The sequence below is a fragment of the Neofelis nebulosa genome, chromosome 3 (assembly GCF_028018385.1).
Source record: "Neofelis nebulosa isolate mNeoNeb1 chromosome 3, mNeoNeb1.pri, whole genome shotgun sequence".
NCBI lineage: Eukaryota > Metazoa > Chordata > Mammalia > Carnivora > Felidae > Neofelis > Neofelis nebulosa.
In genome coordinates, this window is record NC_080784.1 from 111,749,369 (window position 1) to 111,771,300 (window position 21,932).

At 37.2% G+C, this 21,932-nt stretch overlaps 1 protein-coding gene across 50 annotated transcripts in view; it reads right to left on the reverse strand.

The window, feature by feature from the left end:
- The window catches only part of ANK2 (ankyrin 2), a 679,068-nt gene that overhangs the window by 144,954 nt on the left and 512,182 nt on the right, over positions 1-21,932 (reverse strand). The window lies entirely within an intron of this gene.

The following is a 21,932-nucleotide window of genomic DNA, read 5'->3' on the forward strand; positions in this document are numbered from 1 at the left end:
ACTTATTTATGAGAGAGAGAGAGAGAGAGAGAGAGAGAGGCAGAGAGACAGGGAGACAGAGAATCTCAAGCAGGCCCCACGGTGTCAGTGCAGAGCCTAATACAAGGCTCAAACTCACAAACGGTGAGATCATGACCTAAGCTAAAATCAAGAGTCTGAAGCTGAACCAACTGAGCCACCCAGGGACCCCAATCTTCTGTACTTTACTAAATCATAAACTATTTAAACAGGCTACCATTATCTTGAATGTATGTAGTTTAATTAGCACTTTTAAAGGTATAAATTATTACTCATTCCAGACTAGGCTAGGAGTGATTGCAAATCTGATTGAAAAGGTTTTTAAAAAAATCTAAATTTCAGTATTCTGATTGAAGTAATATGGTTTATACTGAACATCTTTATATTATTTTTAAAGCCATTCTGAAATTCTATCATTCATTAATTCCCATATTCATGTATTCAGTTATTTACTAAAATCCAGCCACAGGTAGCTGGGACATCACTGGGATACACTGATAAATAAGACAGACATCTGCCTTCATGAAACATATACTATGGTAATATTATAACATTATTACATAGTCACGGTTAAAAGAATCACTGAAATTGTACAGCTTGAGTTTAAAATTAAGTTTAAATTGGCAAATTTTCTTTTCATTAGATCCTTTGCAATAGGTAACATCTCATTAAAAAAAGACTTCGTAAAAAAATAGAAAACATGGGACACCACATAAACTCTTAAATCTAACAATTCTCTCAGAACAATGTCAGAGCCTTACACATTGTTGATTCCCTGAAATATTCTATGCATCAATGAGAATAAGCAAAAACAAGGGATTTTCAAAACCATAAAAGGAGAAAAAAATAACTGTTTTGAAAAATTCTTCTATATGCATCGTTTAAGTGTGGCAACAGTATTTAAGATGGCCAAGATCTGGCAAAATATAAAAATACAGAATATAGAAGTAGAATAAGAAAAGAAATTTTAAATTTGATTACAAAAGAAAATCTGCAGACTTCAAAAGAGGAGGACATTTTTAAACTAAGAAATATTGTCAAAGGAATGAATTGACAATTTTGTAGGATGCAGGAATAGCTTGCTAGTTGGATAGCATATTTTTTTAAAACATAGCAAACAGGTGAAATCTTGGGTATTTTAAGAACACTGAAGAGGTGGCGGAAGGACGGAATTAGAGATTCAAAGGAAGGGAAAGCCAGTGAGTGTGGTTAAAAACAATGAGTGGGTGTGGAATGGGGCTCCTTCATGACAAGGAAAAGGCAGGATGCAAAGAAAAAAAAAGACGAAACAGAACTTTTAATAGAGTAAAACACTTTGCTTACATGTTTTCCTCTGACAGAATCTTGGATGTAGATCAGGAGAAAGGGAGTGGTTGCCACATCAATAGGGAAAAAAAAAATGTGCCATTCTTAGCCTCCCACCCTGGGTCCTGGGCTTTAGAGGGGGACTCCTCTATTTGAACAGGGTAGGGATCCAGAGGCCCAAAGGGACATGTCCATCCTGATCCTGCAGCTCTCCTGCTTCCAGACCGCACATTAGGCATGAAGTTACCCATAATCCTTGACTAAGCAGCCCCCAGCATGGTTCCAGTGCTTGCTCAGACTTCTTCTTTGGGTTCATTCTCCAAAAGGTCTGTGCCATGCACACCGTGTGACAGACTGACCAATGGCCCCCAAATATGTCCTCACTCTAATCTCTGGAAGTTGTAGATGTTACCTTATATGTCAAAAGGAACTTTACAGGTGTGATTAGGTTACAGATCTTGAGGTGGGGAGATTATCCTGGATTGTTCAGCTGGGTGTAACATAATCACAGGGTTTTTATAAGAAGGAGGCAGGAGGTCAGAGAGGAGAAAAGACACCATACTGCTGGCTTTGAAAATGGAAGAAGGGGACGTGATCCAAAGAGATTTTTACTTAGAGCCTCCAGAAAGAACCAGCAGGGGCAGCACCTTGGTTTTAGTCCTAAGCCTAATCTCAGACTTCTAAAATTATACAATAACAAATCTGTGTTATTTTAAGTCACTGAATTTGTGGCAATTTGTTACAGCAGCAACAGGAATCTAATAGACACCCCAGGAGCTGTTTGCTAGGGAAGGTCAGAGTAGTAGGTGCAGGTCAGGGTGTTCACACCTTTACACATGATGCTCTATGGGGAGGATGGATCCAGGGATGGGCCAAGAAGAGGAACCTGCTGTAGGCCAGGGTTTAGAATCAGCACCACCCCCGCCCCCACCCCGCCACCAGCCACAATCCTGTGTGGAACTCCAAGGTTTCTGAGAAGTCTAAATTTGGACCCATCATATTGTTATAAGGATATATTTGTCAAGATAGGAATATAGGAGATACTTATTTAAAGTTAACTTGATGTATAGCTTTTAATTTAAAATGTATATTGTAGGGGCACCTGGGTGGCTCAGTCTGTTAAGCATCTGACTCTTGATTTTAGCTCAGTTCATGATTGCATGGTTCATGAAATCAAGCCCCAAGTTGGGCTCTGTACTTACAGCACGGAGCATGCTTGCGATTCTCTCTCTCCTCTCTCCCTGCCTCTCTGCCCACTCATGCTTTCTCTCTCTCTCTCAAAATAAATAATAAACTTAAAAAAAAAAAGTATATTGTAAGCGGGCCTCTTTTGCATTCATGCCCTGGGCTCTGCAAGTGTTAATAGTGGGTTAGTGGTAGAGAAAGAAAAGGGGGAAATATCAGTATATAGCATATAGGGGAGGGGAGAAAGGGCAGGGACAAACATTCAGAATCTTGATTAGAGCACATCATGAATCCCATTTGTGTCTGGTGACACCGCCTCAGCATGCATGGGCTTTCAGCAGTATAGGGGATACAGATATGAAGAACAGTAACAATAAAAATAATTTATTGAACTTCTGCTATATGCTATTCACTATGAGAGATGATTTCGATGTCACCTCTAATTACTGTGATCATGTATGTGTCTGTCTGGGACAGTCTAAGTTTATGTCTAAGTTTATGTATAGTACCCTGGAGTAATAATTAATAGTGTCTCAGTTTGAATGACACATTAAATGGCCTAATACTATCTCTAATACTTAAAATATTGCTGCAACATTGGTACTGCCATATCCTTTTTTTTTTTTTAAAGTAAACTCTACATCCAAAGTAGGGCTCAAACTCATGACCTCAAGATCAAGAGTCCCATGCTCCACCAACTGAGCCACCCAGGCATCCCTCTTCGCCCCACTTGCACTGAGGCAGCTGAGGCTCAGATAGTCGGGTAACTTGGCCAAAATCTCACAGCTAATAAGTGAAGTGAAAGTGTCTCTGCTGAACTGGAGTCTCCATGGGTGAAGCCAAAGCACTTGCAATTTTTAAAAAGCTCAATTTTTGAAATTACCTGAAGAATATTGTTATCGGTGATGCAGAGCAAATGAATGGTTTAGGGCAGGAAGGGCTGTGATCACATCTGCGTTTCAGAGCGTCCACTCTGGTGAACACTGAGTGGACCACACCCACTGTGGTTTGGGTGGTGGAAGACACGAATGAAAGTACGGGGTTAATCAGATTTTGTAGTATTTGCGATAGTACATTTAAAAGATGAAGGAAGCCTGAGCCAAAACAACATCTTGGCTAGGCGAGGGAGGGAGGGAGCTATTTACTGTTACAAATATGTGAAGTAAGAAGGCAATAAAGATTTACTACAGGTCCCAAAGACGTGGGAAATTATCCTTCCCTAACTTCCTGATACTACTTAACAAGAAATACTCTGCCAGAAAATGTGAAACATGCCTCTGGGTAATTGGGACAGGGCACTGCAGCCTTTTAACAGCACTGTGAATTTTACAGGAAAGCTTTTATCTCTGCATATAAATAGATTAATAACACAGGATTACTGGCCTGTGTCCATGCTTCCAGGTGCTTTCCAATGTATTATGTGTCCATGCCTTTCTAAAATAGTCTGGCTGCAGGTAGGTATAAAAGTATATGTATTTTCTTCTTGTTGGTATAAAAAAGTCAAAGAGATCCACAACCTGGGCTGATACTAGGAGGATGCTAACAAGCACCAAATTATCAGCTGTTATGATAATTAACAGCATGACCAGTAGGTGCCTCTACCAACCAGTTATTAAATATTTTAACATTATTCGTCTCCATTGTCACTCATGTATATTTATTCAACAAAAATGTGTTGGGTGACTCTTTACTGCTAGGCATTGTGTTTGGCATAGTGATTCAGAGAGGAAAGGCAAAGTTCCTGTTAATTAGGAGCTCACAGTCCAGAGACTGAGATGGGCAAGTGAGGAAACTACTATGTTACAGTTCAGTGAACACATATAGAATTCGTTTCTCTAAGAAAGAAAGAAAGAAAGAAAGAAATAAAGAAAGAAGGAAAGAAAGAAAGAAAGAAGAAAGAAAGAAAGAAAGAAAGAAAGAAAGAAAGAAAGAAAGAAAGAAAGAAAGAAAGAAGTTACATGAGGGATATAAAGAGAACACAGAAGAGCACAGAACTAAACTGGGTAAGGAAATCATATCCAAAGGAAGTCACTGGAAGTGACACTTTGGTAGACAAGGGGAGTGATTTGGTGTGAACTGAATCACGAAAACTGAAGTTAGGCATAGATGCAGGAAAGGGACTTCAAACAGCGGAAACCCCATGAGAAAACACTGAACATCTAGGGATCTGCAAATAACTCAATGTGGCTAGCAGCAGGAGGAGGCTGACACAGGCAGGAATCAGTTCCCATGTGTCATGCTAAGGAGTCTGAATTTTATTCGGAAGACTTGGGAATCACAGTTTTAAGCTGGGGTTTGGCACGATCACATTTCCATTTTAAAGAGATTCATTTGGGGCACCTGGGTGGCTCAGTGGGTTAAGCATCCCACTCTTGATTTTGGCTTAGGTCGTGATCTCACAGTTCGTGAGTTCAAGCCCTGAGTCTGCAAGAGCCTGCTTGGGATTCTCTCTCCCCTTCTTTCTCTGCCCCTCCCCTGCTCGTGTGCACACTCACTCTCTCTCTCTCAAAATAAATAAACTTAAAAAAAAAGAAAGATTAATTTACCAGGATTGAGGAGGATGAATTGGAAAATGCCAGAGTATAGTCTGGAAAAGTAGTAATAAGGTTTTTACAATAATCCAGCTGAGAAATGAGGATTAGGAATATTAATATGATTTTGATATTTTAAAATGTAATTTAGTATTTATGTATTTATATTCTACTTAAAGATTGATCATACCGAATAATATTTCTCATATCATTGAGGTTATAACAGTCTTCTTAAATCCAGAAATTATGCTGTTTCAAGAATTCAAACCCTTGTAATATTACAAAAAATGTTTCCCTGTTTTTATTAGTGATATAACTACAACCCAGTGATCAGATTTCAGCTGCTGGTGAGAATTTCTTTAGGTAATTGGATTATCTGGGAAAATTAAATGAACATGAGCTACTATTTATGTATCTACCTATCAAATGTAGATTTATTGAAGCTTTTCAGAACATTTTTAAAATAAGTAGATCTAGGGGCGCCTGGGTGGCTCATTTGGTTGAGCGGCCGACTTCGGCTCAGGTCACGATCTCACACACTCCATGAGTTCGAGCCCCGCGTCGGGCTCTGTGCTGACAGCTCAGAGCCTGGAGCCTGTTTCGGATTCTGTGCCTCCTTCTCTCTCTGACCCTCCCCTGTTCATGCTCTGTCTGTCTCTGTCTCAAAAATAAATAAACATTAAAAAAAATTAAAAAAAAAATAAAATAAGTAGATCTATTGATATTTGTATATCATTTCAAAGCAATTATACAGAGACAAATGATGTCAGTATGCAAAGCAATAAATGATTTAGAATCAATGATTTGGACAAGGACCAAAATAAAAAAAATTCTAAGAACTATCATCATTAGCAATTTTTTTTTCATCATTAGCAATTTTTAAGATCTTAACTTTTCAGACTTAATTCTATCACCACATATAACCTTATTCTCTCCTTACACAAATGGAGATTCATCAATTGGATGACTTGAAAGATTGATCATATCAAATTACTCTAATATTAACTGGAGTCAATGTTACTATTCAATTCAGAGGGTCTTTTTATAGCACCAGGTTTAGTCCACAGTTTGTTACTTAGGCACTTAGATGAGACGTCTTGAGAGTAATGAATATGCATATAGTATTGTTTATGTCCTCATGAACAGAAAATATAACAGAGTTCACAGAATACACATATATAGGACCATCTGTAGCTCAATACATATTATTGAGCAAATACATACTAATATATATATATATATTATATATTATATATATAATATATATATATAGTTGGCTCAATACATACTAATTTCCAAAGAAGCACAAAAAAAGTGCTATCAGATCACTAAAGAGCGAGCAATTAGTACCATGAAAAAAGGTACTTTTGGCTCAAGCACATAGATCTGAGAAGAAATTAGGAGGCCTTAATGAAATCAAGACAGTAGATCTACAGAAAAGAAAATGTTATTTGCTCTTCTTTTCTGGTTTCATTTTCCCCATCTCTCAAGAAATGTGGTGTTTGTATGAGAATTCTCAGTGCATTTGCTGTAGGTACACATTTCACTTGGGGAATTCTGTTCCCCGAGCCTAATAACAAATCTAGTGAATAGTAAAAGAACAGTAAGCAAAATTACCAAAGATGAGTAAAAGCCAATGCAAGAATGCATCTTGAAAAAAATGCTTTACAGGTTTAAAAATTCCTTTTGAAAAAATTTATATATATTTATATTTATGTATGTTTAAAAAAATTTTAAATTCTTAACCAGACAGATAACAAAGAAAACTGAAATTCACATCACCACCTAGCTAAAGATATACTTTAGGTGATTTCATGGATCAAGCATAAGCTAAGAGTGGACAGTGATTATGGAAATTTCAAACGGTGTATCTCTGAACACTAGTCATTGTTATTTTACCTGTTTTAACTCTTGGTCTTATGCAGCTAAACTTATTAAATAATTTTTAATGACTAAAAAACTTGCCATATTTTCATAGATGAAAATGCTGTAGCTGAAAGGAAACTCGTCATTTTATAGTTGAGGAAATTTTAACCCGGAGACTGAGTGCACCACCAGGTGGACTGGCCAGTTACACAGATTAAGGAGAGAATAGAAGGTAAATGGACACAGTTCATGCAGGGATGCTTGCTTTACCCTTTCCTTCTCATCTTTCAGGCCTTGATATAAGCATCACCCTCTCTGAGAGGCCTTATTCAATGCCCAAAGCAATTCTCAGTACAGAGCAGATGTTCAATAAATATTTAAATGGGTGAGCGAATAAAGTAGAACAGGAACCAAGTTCCTGAGACTCCTGGGTGGCTTAGTCAATTGAGTGTCTGACTCTTGATTTTGGCTCAGGTCATGATCTCATGATTCGTGAGAATCTGTACTGACAGTACATAGCCTCCTTGGGATTCTCTCTCTTCCTCTTTCTCTGCCCCCACCCCCCATTTGTGCTCACTCTCTCTCTCTCTCTCAAAATAAATAAATAAATAACAACAAAATAAATAAATAAATAAATAAATAAATAAACAACAACAAAAGAAACCAAGTTCCTTTTTATGCCTGCAGGGGTCTTAAAATAGGTCTTCAAATTCTTTGACATGCCTCCCTTCAAAAGGTAAAGCCTATTTCCCCTTTCTTTGAATGTGGGCCAACTTAGTAATTCACTTTCAGTGCACAGATTGTGGTGGAAACTGTTGTGTATGACTTTGAGACTAGGGTTTAAAAGTGACTGGCTTATTGCCTTGCTCTCTTTTGGATCACCTGCTCTGGAGGTAATGAGCTGCCAAGTCACGATGACATTCCAGCAGCCTGTGGAGAGAAGCGGGTGAGCAGGAATTGAGACCTCCCACCAACAACTAGCACCAACTTGCCAACTATGTGAAAAACCACCTTGGTAGTGAATCTTCGAGCCCTAGGAAACCCTTCAGATGGTCAACGTTTTCATCACAACCTCATGAAAAACTCTGAGCCATGATCGCATAGCTAAGCCACTATTAAATTCCTGATCCACGGAAAGTGTTATGATCGTAGAGTTTATTGCTGTTTTAAGCCACTGAGTTTGGAAACAATTTGTTATGAGCAATTGCTAGCTGACACAATGTCCAACAAGGTCATACATGATCTGACCATGGTTTACCTTGCCAACCTCTTACCACTCATATTCTACACTGATTCCTTTGTTTTTAGGAAAGGAATTCATATCCTAGACAGTTATTTTCATATAACTTTGACAAAACACAAAGACAAAGCAACCTAATATGGTAGTCATGTGTTACCCTTCTTTATCGTATTTTGCAATTGGAAAAGATTAAGTCTTTGCATTTATAAGAAGGAAAGAGTGAAGTAGGTCACTCATGCATATTTGCTTAAATGGAGCAATGTATAATCTAAGAGAATTTGAAAATTACAGCTTTAAAGCTTTATGATACCCTTAATGCCATGTGCCTTTTGCCAGTTTTCTAAGAGTACTACATATACTTTTCATATCCACTAGAAAACTAATCAACAAATTATATACCCAATTCCAACCGTAGAATATGAAAATGGTTATAGATAGCACTGGGTTTGAACTTGCAAAAGTAGAATTCCCCTTCTGATGAAGGCTTCTGTCTTTTGCAGGAAGGTCAGTATCAAGATTTAGGCTTTTTCACAGAGCAGAATTCTTCAGTAGACTTAGCCATGACTTCCTAGGAAACTCTTCATCACACAGTGGTTAGCACAGGTTGGCAATTACTCCTCTAGCTACCATCCCAGATACCATGTATCATCTTCTTCCTTTGAACTAGCATTATGAGCGACAAGGCTGGGAAGAATCACCAAATTATCACCCAGCTTTAAGGCCAGGATGATTCCAATTATTTCCCTAAATATAACGTAAATGCACAGCTGCAAAGGATTTAAAAAAAAACAACAAACAATGGGTATTAATTGTAGTCACAAAAATAAAGACTATTTTGTGTACTCTGGGGGTGTAGTTAGGGCAAAAGAACAATAGATACGATTATACACTTGGTTGGTAGTGAAGAAGGAATTTTATTAATTAAAATACCATATGAATTTTCTAAGTTGATTTGAACTTGGCAGTTCTTTACCAAGGTTAAGATACTAGGGGTTATTTTTAACCACCTTCTTCCCTCCAAAGGTCCTCTTTAAAGGATTATAGCTAGGGGCGCCTGGGTGGCTCAGTTGGTTGAGCGCCGACTTCGGCTCAGGTCATGATCTCGCGGTCTGTGAGTTCGAGCCCCGCATCGGGCCCCTGTGCTGACAGCTCAGAGCCCGGAGCCTGTTTCAGATTCTGTGTCTCCCTCTCTCTGACCCTCCCCCATTCATGCTCTGTCTCTCTCTGTCTCAAAAATAAACGTTAAAAAAAAAAAAGAACTGTAAAGGATTATAGCTAAACTATTAAATGACATTAAAATGATTAATGTTTTAAATCTTTTGAAGGGGGTTCTACTTTATGGAATATTTACCATGTCATCTTGTTTGATCCCCACAACTGTGCTATTGGGGTCATTTAACAGAGAAGACTGTAGCTGGCAACCATTCACCCAAGGACATACTCACAAATGGTGCAATCAGGGTCTGAACTCCGGAGGACTCCAAACCCAGTGCTCCTTCCACTCCCCTCAGCTGTTCCCTTCAACTGAGATCAGATTGTCACAGAGAACACCCTGCTTTTATCTAGTAACTGAGGGATTAGTTGACTTCCATTTTCTCCTAAGCCATTCGCTAGAGATAAGCAGGGAAGCTCTACCTAATGACAGTAATGGAATTATCATGAACTGCTTGATGAAGAATGTGCAAGTGTTCTCTTAGGTGTAAAGATTTTTCCAGTGAAGTAAGTAATAGATCTCTGTACAACTCAAGGAAATAGACATTCACAGGTATTAAGTTCCACACTATTCAGAATGTGGAGCTGGGATTTGAACCTACATACAACTAATTCTAAAGCTCATGCTTTTTCTACTATACTATACTGCCATGTGCTTCAGCAGTATATTTGACGGACACTATTTTATCATATCTGGGTATTGCTAGCAATCAGAAACACCACTGAAAATACTGTATTCACACTAGATCTACCATAATCCCTGCTTTCTGCTCCTCATGGATACATAACCAAGAAAACATGTAAACTATTTTACCAACCATGATTGAAGGTCAGTTTTCATAGACCACAGCTGAAGATCAAGATTTTTTGTACCCTTGCTTCATAGTCATATTAAGAGCAAACCTTTAATATATATTCTGACATTTTTCCAGATGAGCTTGTCTCACCAATATTTCTAAACTCACCAAGTTTAAGTGTACCCTTGCAGGGAGAATTTCCCCTTATCTCCTTTTCAATGCCGGGCTCAAGTCCTCTGTCAATTTTTCTTTTCTTTTCTTTTTTAATGCTTATTTATTTTTGAGAGAGACAGAGACAGAGACAGAGAGAGAGCAAGGAAAAGGCAGAGAGGAGACACAGAATCCAAAGCAGGCTCCAGGCTCTGAGCTGTCAGCACAGAGCCCGACGCGGGGCTTCAACTCATGGACCACGAGATCGTGATCTGAGTCGAAGTCAGATGCTCAACCAACTGAGCCACCCAGGTACCCCACCTCTGTCAATTTTTCTAATAGAGTTTGGCCAATTCCAGTCTTCCCTCTAATACATTGTTGGTTCCATACAATTTAGTACAAAGTCATATACTATCTTCTGTTGTTTGTCTTCGCTTCTTCTGTATTTGTCTTTTAAAAGCAGCTTCCTGTCAGGGTGCCTGAGTGGCTCAGTCGGTTGAGTGTCTGACTTCGGCTCAGGTCATGATCTCACGGTTCATGGGTTCGAGCCCTGTGTCGGGCTCTGTGATGACAGCTCGGAGCCTGGAGCCTGCTTCGGATTCTGTGTCTCCCTCTCCCTCCTTCTCTCTCCTTCTCCCCCACTCATGCTCAGTCTCTCTCTCTCTCTTTCTCAAAAATAAACAAACATTAAAAAAATAATTAAAAGCAGCTTCCTGTCTGACAACTGTTTAGAATCCTCCACAGAAATGAGAACTCTCATGGGTATACAGTAAGCACCCAATAAACAGCTGCTGACTAACTGTTTACCATTACCTTTATTTTACTCAGTTCCAGAAAATTATAGATTTGTATAGATTTGTACATTTCTCCTTAATTCAAGGTTAAAATTTAAATGTACCAGGTGTCTCACAACCACTTCACTCCACAAAGAGTTGAGGTGGCTGGTGATGTTTTAATTTACTCTCATATAACTCCAAAATATTGAAAACATGCATCTCATGTTTTACTTTGCAAAAGCGAATAAATACTTCATTAAACTGTTAAGCTATAACTGAATAATTCTATTGTTTATATCATTGCATTTGTAAACCAAAAATAAAAAGTAAAATGAACTTTAAATAATCCTAGAAAAAGCAAATAATTTTTTTAAAGTAAATAAAATATTAAAACTGAAAAAAGCAAATTAATTTTTAACATGGAATGCCCAAGATATAGTAGTGGGCATTTGTTCATGCCTACCCAGTATCCTTCCTCTTTTTTGATAGCATCCTGGGTTTTCTTTAAAGTATCTATGCTTCCTCACATAGTTCATTTACTTCCAAGGAAGCTGAACTTCTCCTTTACTAGCTCTAGGCAGAGTATCAGATGACTTAAGCCAATCAACACATTCCGTTCTATTGGATACAAGCTGGGTCAAGTGTGGGCAAAAGAAGTAAAATGGTCCAATCAGTCAAGTTCAGGATTCTCTTTTGGAAAGCTGGGACAGGGCTCCCTTATTTTGACTCTAAACAAGAGAAAGCATAGCTCCAATCAGGTCCACAATGGAGGCCAACGGTAAAATAAAGCTTGCAGAAATCATAGCAAAGAGAAAAAGACATTCTGGGCCCTTACTTATGAATACACCAGTAGAAGAAAAAAAAAAAAACTGAAAAAAAATCTATATACTACTGGAGTTTACCTTACCTACTTGAACTTTATATTCATGAAAGCCAAGAAAGTCCCTCTTTTGATCACCTGAGTATGAAGTAAGTTGTTCCTTATTTGCAATTGAAGGTATTCTGGTTGATAGAGATAGATATACTAAAATATAATTTGCCCTACTGTCATTAGTTTAAAATGAAGCATTTTCCAGGAAATCTGGAATATCACAAAACGTATCACAGAAACAAAAGTATTAGAAGCAAAATCTATTATTATATTAAAAATGTCATTCAGTGACCCTGAGACATATCTGCAGAAAAAGTATGAAATCAAATCTTTAAGAATAAGGTTAAACTACAAAAAAAAAAAAAAAAATAGGTGGGTTATTTTCAGTAAAGAAATACATTTTCTCTGGGGCGCCTGGGTAGCTCTGTTGGTTAAGCGTCTGACTTCTACTCAGGTCATAATCTCATGAGTTCATGAGTTCGTGAGTTCGAGTCCTGAGTCAGGCCCTGTGCTGACGGCTTGAAGCCTGGAGCCTGCTTCACATTCTCTGTCTCCCTCTCTCTCTGCCCCTCCCCCATTTACACTCTGTCTCTCTGTCTCTCAAAAATAAAATAAAACATAAAAGAAAATTTTTTAAATTAGAAAAAATAAAAGAAATACATTTTCTCTTCCAAGAGATAAGATTTCAAAATAATTTTTTCTGTGTGAATAGCAACCAAAATAAGGTATTCAGTGTTATTTTTGCATACGTAATGCTAACTTTCATTTAAGCTACTGATAGAAATGGCAAGTTTATCACTGGATTTAGTGCTTTCTCACTATATCACATAAAACTTTATAAGAATCTATAAGAACGCTTTTATGTTCCACATGTAATGATTCTAATGACAACAACTAAACTTAAATTTGCAGATGTAGTGCCCTCACTAATCTCTGCAGACGTAATGAAAAGATCTCAATATCACAGATGAAACTTTAACATAAAGTTAATAAATATTTGAATAGTGAAATTGGGTGGGGATTAATTCCCTGATACATTTTAAGTAAATTTTCTAAACGTTGAAATTACTGAACAACATAAATTACTGGGTTCATATCTTTATAGGTCTTTATATATACCTTTAGAAATCTGTATTGTAATCTGCTTGGCATACATAGCATTTGCTTTAAAAATGTGTACTGTTGAGCAACTTCATAAATGACCCAGTAGCTTAGAAGTGAAAGGAAATGTGTCATCTCCCAAAGCAAAACTATTGGCTGCTGTGTATTGGTCCATGATGTTAAGAAAAATTAAGTCAATAACAATCACTGGAGGATGCTTTTATTTTGCCCTAATAGAGTGAAATCCATAAACCTGAAATCATTATTTTTAATTAAGCCCTAGTACTCATTCAAATGGTTATTATTTTATTGGTTTGAAGTTGCTTAAATATATCAGGATCAAAGAGTTTTTACTCTCCATATTAAAATACTCAACATAAGCTACAACTCTTATTAGTTGTCTTGCATATTATACAAAAAAGGAGAAATGTAACTAATGATGACTGAAAAGGTTTCTTAATTCTAACCCGCTGTCTTTGAGAAAATAAAATGCTGTGCCAAGTCTTTTTTTTTTTAATTAAAAAAATTTTTAATGTTTATTTTTATTTTTGAGAGAAAGAGAGCCAGAGCATGAGCAGGGGAGGGGCAGTGAGAGAGAGAGAGAGAGAGAGAGCACAAGCGGGGCAGAAGCAGAGGAAGAGGGAGACACAGAATCTGAAGCAGGGTCCAGGCTCTGAGCTGTCAGCATAGAGCCGGATGTGGAGCTTGAACTTGTGAACCGCGAGATGGTGACCTGAGCCAAAGTCAGATGCTTAAGCGACTGAGCCACCCAGGCGCCCCAATGCTGTTCCAAGTCTTTAAAAGCACATCTAACTGGGGCGCCTGGGTGGCGCAGTCGGTTAAGCGTCCGACTTCAGCCAGGTCACGATCTCGCGGTCCGTGAGTTCGAGCCCCGCGTCAGGCTCTGGGCTGATGGCTCGGAGCCTGGAGCCTGTTTCCGATTCTGTGTCTCCCTCTCTCTCTGCCCCTCCCCCATTCATGCTCTGTCTCTCTCTGTCCCAAAAATAAATAAAAAACGTTGAAAAAAAAAATTAAAAAAAAAAAATAAAAAATAAAAAAATAAAATAAAATAAAAGCACATCTAACATCAAAACACTGAATGGTTCATTTGGACAAACTTTTCAAAAGCCACATTGATAACCCTGTCAACAGCTGCAACTAGAGCTTTGTTAAAAAATATAGAAGGTAATCATACAGGATTTTTTTTTTATTGCCCAATAACATGCATCTAGAAAGTCCAAATATTTAATGAAATGAAATTATTGCTTCTTTCAGCAAGGTCAATCTTTTTTGCCATTTAATGATTGGAGTCCTTCGTATTCTAATTTAAAAATTAAAACATATAGTCGAGAGCATGCAGACACAAACACACTGACACCCTCCATTAGGATTCAAACATTTTCAAAAAAATTTTTCCAAGTAAAAGTTTCCTTTTCTCTGCAAGATAGTCACTGTAAGTTTTCTTAGTCACTCAAAAGTGGTCGGAATTATAATGCTATTGTTACCTCTTATTTAATATGAATAGTTTGGGATAACCAAAGTTTCATTCAGATGATACTATACATATTATACCAATAGAAATTAAAACAAGACCAAGGGATATACACTGGTTCAGTAATGTCTGAGAAACAGAGTAGTTTAAGGGCAACAAAAGCCTTAGTATAGAACTCTGCCCTTACTAAGTGTGAGTTTGAGTGTGTGCTGATGGGCCCTTCTCTAAACTCTGTTAGAAGTTGCTGGAGAGTTAGAGCAGGCAATGTTCCCATGCAATGCTGAGACCAAGAAAGAAAATAGATCCATTAAAACAACCAGCCCCAAGTGGTATACCCAGTATTTAAAAGCTGCTTAACACAAGTTCGAATTCACAACTTGCCAAAGATATAATCTTAACGAATGAATACTGTCAATGAAATGGTCGAAAAACTCATGAACCACATGAACCACTTAGTCACAAGCCCAGACTTAGTGTTCTTTGGAGCACTTTTTAAATAATTTTTATCTTGAAATAAAATCATATTCACAAAGGATTTAAGGTTATTTAAAACACTGTGTGTGTTGGGGCGCCTGGGTGGCGCAGTCGGTTAAGCGTCCGACTTCAGCCAGGTCACGATCTCGCGGTCCGTGAGTTCGAGCCCCGCGTCAGGCTCTGGGCTGATGGCTCGGAGCCTGGAGCCTGTTTCCGATTCTGTGTCTCCCTCTCTCTCTGCCCCTCCCCCGTTCATGCTCTGTCTCTCTCTGTCCCAAAAATAAATAAAAAACGTTGAAAAAAAAATTAAAAAAAAAAAAAAACACTGTGTGTGTATGTGTATATATATATATATATATATATACAGTGTTTGTGTGTGTATATATATACACACACACATATATATATATATATATACACACATATATATATATACATACACACACACATTTAACATACAGATCCATAGTCAAGATAAGGCTATAAAAGCAGACCTAAACAGCTTTGGCTGTAGAGATCTAGCAGAGATAAGCAAAACCCAGAGTGAGCTAGGTGCAATAATTGAACTTTTGGATTTTGGCAGCCACAGAAATAAGGAAAATGTAATAGATGATGGGAAACGTCATACTTTTAAAAAACAGAAACTTGCTGATTGCCATCCACAATCCTGATTTTATACAAGGGACAGAGAAGACACAGAAGTTGGTTGTCTAAATGTGCCTGAGGCTGTTTCTTGGAACAGCTCTCTTAGGTACATATATGTTACAGGAAGAATTGTCACGGAAAGGAGAGAGAGTTCTTACCCAGGAGAATAAACTCTAATTAGAATCTGAGGTGGCAAGGTTGATTCATGCTACTCCTGAAAACTGTGACATATCCTTACTGAGACAGAGGCAGCCTTACTCCAGCCTACAGGGACCTATAGCACCACTTTCCTTTTAAGTGTTTGATCTGCTTTAAAAAATTGGGTGCCGAGCTTGATCCCAAAATAGAGAAGCTACAACTGGCACCCAAATAATTTTGAGGGAAGGGGTCACTCCTCAAAGCTCACCCATAAAATTATGTTAAGTATGCTCTATTCACTCTTCATCCTCCCACTAAAAAATTTTAAACAAAAATATATTTTGATAGTTCTGCCTGGATGTATTGGCTTCAAAATGTACCCAGAAACAACTAACTAGGCTGATCTGTCAGATGTGTTTTCTGGAGCATGCCTGCCCCAAATAATTGTCATGCCAACCTACACAATAATGATTATTATGCCCTCCAATGATGATATTTTAACAGATCTAACTGCAAAAAAGGATTACTCCTAGTTTGTGTTCATAAGGTATTGTCATTGCCCTTGAACACAATTCTTACCTCTCTTTTGTCTGTGGCAAGTGACTATTTACTAAATCATGTAAAGACACCACCGGATAGTTTATTTATTATTATTATTATTATTTTAATGTTTATTTATTTTTGAGAGGGGGGGCAGAGAGAGAGGAGACACAGAATCTGAAGCAGGCTGCAGGCTCTGAGCTGTCAGCACAGAGCCCGACACGGGGCCCGAACCCATGAGCCGCGAGATCATGACTTGAGCCAAAGTCAGAGGCTCAACTGACTGAGCCACCCAGGTGCCCCACGTACTTTAGACTGAAGTACCTTAAAAGGTCTAAAATTAGAACGTGGTCCATCAGTCGATAATGCTTTCCTTTCCCGATGTTAAACACTACACTATTTAAGAAAGCTTATATTATCTGAGATTGCTGACAGCATCTGGTAGCTTGGCCTCAGAAAGTTCCTAGCTATAAAATCAGAAGGTAACAAAAACATTAGTAAATCGTTTATGAAAATTTATACTGTTTTAAGAATTTTCTCAGTAAGTTGAAAGATTGTGACAAATATTAGCAATGAAATAGTTTTGCCCCAAATTCCCTGCTTCTCATGGAAGGTAATACAATAAGAGGCTGGGACTTGAAATATCTTAAGAAAACAGGGAGATCTCCCTGGTTTAACAGTTGAAGCAGAAAAAAAAATAAGGATTTTTCTATGTAAGCAATCCTTTACCTTCAACCTTCAAAATGTGTTTTTCATGCCTAAGAGATGAAGAACAGCTTGTTACTTTATTAAATCATATTTAATTAAATTTGTTAAATAGTGAGATTAAAACAGAAGTTATGTTAAAATAATAGGAAATTTAAAAAAACAGAAAATGGAAAAATTAATTATTAGATAAAGAAAACACACACACAAAAGTGATGTTTTTAAATGTGGATGTTTTAACTACCCAAAGTTAATAAAGCAAGAGACTATTTTATTGCATCCCAGTGGGTAGATCAGTGCTTAGCATATGGTATGTGTTCAGTGAATATAGTTGTTTTTCTCTCTTGCTGTTTGTAGCAAGTGCTTTTTCTATTCATTCAGCTTCACGTTCTTTGTTCCAAACCTATGTCATACCAAGGACACGTTCCATATTGCTAATCACTAAAGATGAAATTTCTGTATAATCTTTTCTCTACCACTACCTCCAGAACATAATAATTTGTCAGCTCCAATGGATAATCAGACAAAACAACAGCTTAATTAATTAAAATCCCATTTAATTTAATTAGTGTTCCAAACCATTTATTACTTATTCACTAATTTGAGTAGATAAACCATCATCTCTAATAATTAAGATAAATGCTAACAGTTATATTACATTTATTAAGTGCCAGGTACTGTTCTAATACTTTACATGTATTAACCCATTTAATCTTTATCATTTACCCTGTGCAGCAAATAGTAGTATCCCTATTTTATAGACGGGGAAATGGAGTCACCAAGACTCCATTTAAGTAACAAGTCCAAGGTAACACACAAATAAAAAGTGATAGGGTAGGGTTCCTGACCACTAGACTCCAGAATCTCTCATGAAGTCTCCATCTCTGCATGTAGTATTCCTGGATTAATTAAACACATTTTATTGCCTTTCTTTTCTTATTCCAGAGTGGGATTTGCCCAGCTCCTGTGTTTGTCTTTACTTAGTGATGTCTTTATCTTGCTCTCCTGAAAAGATGTGCCTTTGTTGTTTTGCATTTTAATGTCAAGGTGTTACTCAACTCCTTATGTTTCCTGCTCTTCATATCTTCAAGTCAATATGTCATTTAAAGTTAAAGTTTTAAAGGGTTACAATTTAAAGTACTATACCAGGTTATGTTCAGGCAGACAGTTAATAAATGTCTTTTCATGACATTGTTGGTTCACATGTGTTTCAAATCTTAAAATTCCAAAATTTTAAAGGGCTGCTATTCGCAAATCCAAAAATACATACTTTGAGTCAGCTGAGTGTCCAACTCTTGATTTTGGTTCAGGTCAGGATCTCACAGTCATGGGATTGAGCCCTGCATCAGGCTCTGCACTGCTTGGGATTCTCTGCCTCTTCCTCTCTCTCTGCTCCTCCCCCACCCACATTCATTTGCTTGATCTCTCTCTCTCTCTCAAAATAAATAAATAAACATTTTAAATAAAATAAAATAAAATAAAATAAAATAAAATAAAATAAAATAAAAATAAAATACGAAAAGTACTTCCCAATGCTTTGAAAAGACCAGAATATATAAAGGCAGTCATGCAAACACACTCTAATGAAGCTTTAACCTGTGCTTCACAAATCCAATTTTAAATAGAATATGAAGTCCTGGGGCACCTGGGTGGCTCAGTCAGTTAAGCCTCCGACTTTGGTTCAGATCATGATCTCATGGTTCATGGGTTTGAGCCCCACATCAGGCTCTGTGCTGACAGCTCAGAGCCTGGAGCCTGCTTCTGATTCTGTGTCTCCCTCTCTCTCTGCCCCTCCCCTGCTCACGCTGTGTCTCTCTGTCTCTCAAAAATAAATAAATGTAAAAAAAAATTTTTTTTTAAAGAATATGAAGTCCTAATCTACCATTTTTAGATGTGGAACTTACTACTTTGTTTTAGTATTAACTTTTAAGAGAATAATTCATTTTAACTTTTAGGCTGAAGAAAATCTTATCCAAAGACTATACAAGACAACTCTGTGATTTATGGGATAGAAAAATGTAGGCGGCAGAATTTTAATGAATTAGTTAATGTAAAAATATCTTCATTGATTTGCAGATTCTTTTGAGTTATCTAAATAATCATATTCTATAATACAACATTTTTTGTCTTTTCCTTTTCCATTTATATTCTTATTTTATTACATTGGCTAGGGCTTGAACACAATGTTGAACAGTATCACTAAGAAGAATCCTTTTCTTGCTACTGGCTTTCATGAGAATGCCTTTAATAACTTATAATTCTAAATGGTTTTGCAGTGGTTTAGGTATATTTCCTCTGCAAGCAGCCTGATATTCCTCGCTGAGTAATTTTTTTAAGTTATTAAAAATAAAATTTAATCTAATAATTTGCATACATACTAAATATATGATTGAAAATAATGTTAAAATATTGGGTACAAAAATATCTATAGTGGAGAGCTAAAATGACCCATGAAGTTACTACCATTAGTTCTGAAAAGTGGTAACTGCCCAAATAAAAGGTGTAGAATGGAATCTTATTTTTAAAGAAAATAAACCCAGACCAATCAAGGTCATTGGATGTTTTTTTAAAAAACAATTTAAAATTGTTTTTCCACATCTTCAACTTCTATGCTAGCTTCAATGATACCTTGCTCTAACTAAGGTATACTCATACTATATTTCAGACACTTCAAAAATCTTTTTTACTATTTTACCGTAAATAAATGTAAACAACTCTTTTTTGGTTTATGTTATTCCATTTAAAATTTTCCACACTGGAATTACTCTCTGAAAGTGATTTTCAAGAACAATACTCGGTTAAAAACATATTTTGGTAGTTGTATTTCAGTTTCCATCACCCAGAATATCTAAAATGAGAACCCTCATATTTGATCTGTTAATCTAAAGCTGCACGTGTCTCTAGGTGGTCAGTCTATATCCTAAATGTCCTGGCTACTGAATTACTTAAACTATTACATGACTACTATATCTGTGTTTAGGATAATGCAATTTCATGCATCCGAATTGACAGTGTTCCAAAGAGCATGTGGGGAAAAAAAAAAAAAAAACAGTCACGGGAGCTGCAGCTTTCGTTTTTAGTAGCAACTTAGTTAAAGAAAAATTTTTTTAACATTTTATTTATTTTTAAGAGACAGCTAGCAGAGCAGCAGCAGAAAGACAGGAAGGCACAGAATCAGAAGCAGGCTCCAGGCTTTGAGCTGTCAGCAGAGTCCGATGAGGGGCTCAAATCCATGGACAGTGAGATCATGACCTGAGCTGAAGTCAGACACAGATGACTGAGCCATCCAGGCACCCCTTTAGTAGCAACTTGTTAACATGTCAAGGAACTGACTTTGCTGCTGTCTCCACTGTGCTGAGAACAAGCAGTGGGGGCATGCAGAGAGGCCACTCTGACACAAATGAGCTATCACTGAATCTGTTATTAACAATGACGGCTAGGGGCGCCTGGGTAGCTCAGTTGGTTGAGCATCTGACTTGGTTTTGGCTGCGGTCATGATCTCACGGTTTATGGGTTCGGGTCCCCTGGGGGGCTCTGTGTGGCAGTGTAGAGCCTGCTTGCGATTCTCTCCCTCTCCATCTCTGCCCCTCCCCACCTCTCAAAATAAATAAACTTAAAAAATATATATATGCGTATATATATGTGTGTATATATATACATATGTGTATATATATGTGTGTATATATATGTGTGTGTATATATATATATATATATATATATATATATATATATCTCAATGACAGCTAACAGTCACTGAGTTCTTATGCCAGGCATTGTTCTAAGTGCCGTACATGGATTAACTAATTCAATTCTCATATCCTCTATGAGGGAGGTACTATTATTATGATGCCCCTTTTATAGTTCTCCAAACTGCCTCAAGGTGATCTTTAAAAATCCAAATCTTATCTTTTTCTACCTCCCACCTCTACCTCATACTGGGCTTAGGATAAGCATCTTAAAACAAAATCATTAACATGGCTCACAGAGTCCTGCAGGCTGTGATCTTCTCTCTCAGCTTCATATGTACCACATTTCCCCTTCATATTTCAGCTCCTGGATTTCTTTTAGGCTCTCGCATGTCCTATTTCATTTTCCTACAGCACACTGCATCTCCTCTCACCCCTGATTATCACATCAATTCCTTTTTTTAAGAGAAAAGTTACTGGACAGTACTATGCTAAGTGAGATAAACCAGAGAGAGAAAGATAAATACTGCACGGTATCACTTACATGTGGAATCTTTTTTTTTTTTTCTTTTTAATTGAACTCATAGGAACAGAAAGTACAAAAATGGTCTTCAGGGGCTGAGGGGTGAGGGAAGTAGGGAGAGGGTGGTAAAAGTATACGGACCTTCAGTTATAAGATGAGTAAATTCTGAGGATCTAATATATAACATGATGACTATGTAGTTAATAACACTAGACTGTACAATTGAAATTTGCTAAAAGAGGAGAACTTAAATGTTCTCATTTTAAAAAGTAAGAAAGAGAGAGGGAGAAAGGAAAATAAACAAATATGTTAGGTCATGAACATGTGAATTAACCTGGAACCCTTTCACAAGGTATACTAATATCAAATCATCACATTGTACACTTTAACTACCTTACGATCTTATTTGTCAGTTATACCTCACTGAAGCTGGAAAAAATAGATATAAAAAATAAAAGTATCTATGAGTTAAAAAAAAAGAAAGCAGTTCAGTCACTACTTCCTCTGGTCTCCCCCACTCCAACCCCATCTTTGTATCTCTAGCCAACATTAGGGGGCACAAATTGAATATCCAAACACGTGCTGAGGGAGGGAGGGAAACATGGAGGGAGGGAATGACCACTTCCAATAATTTTCTATTGGTAAGTTTTACTTCATTTACTTAGTGTCATGTTTTC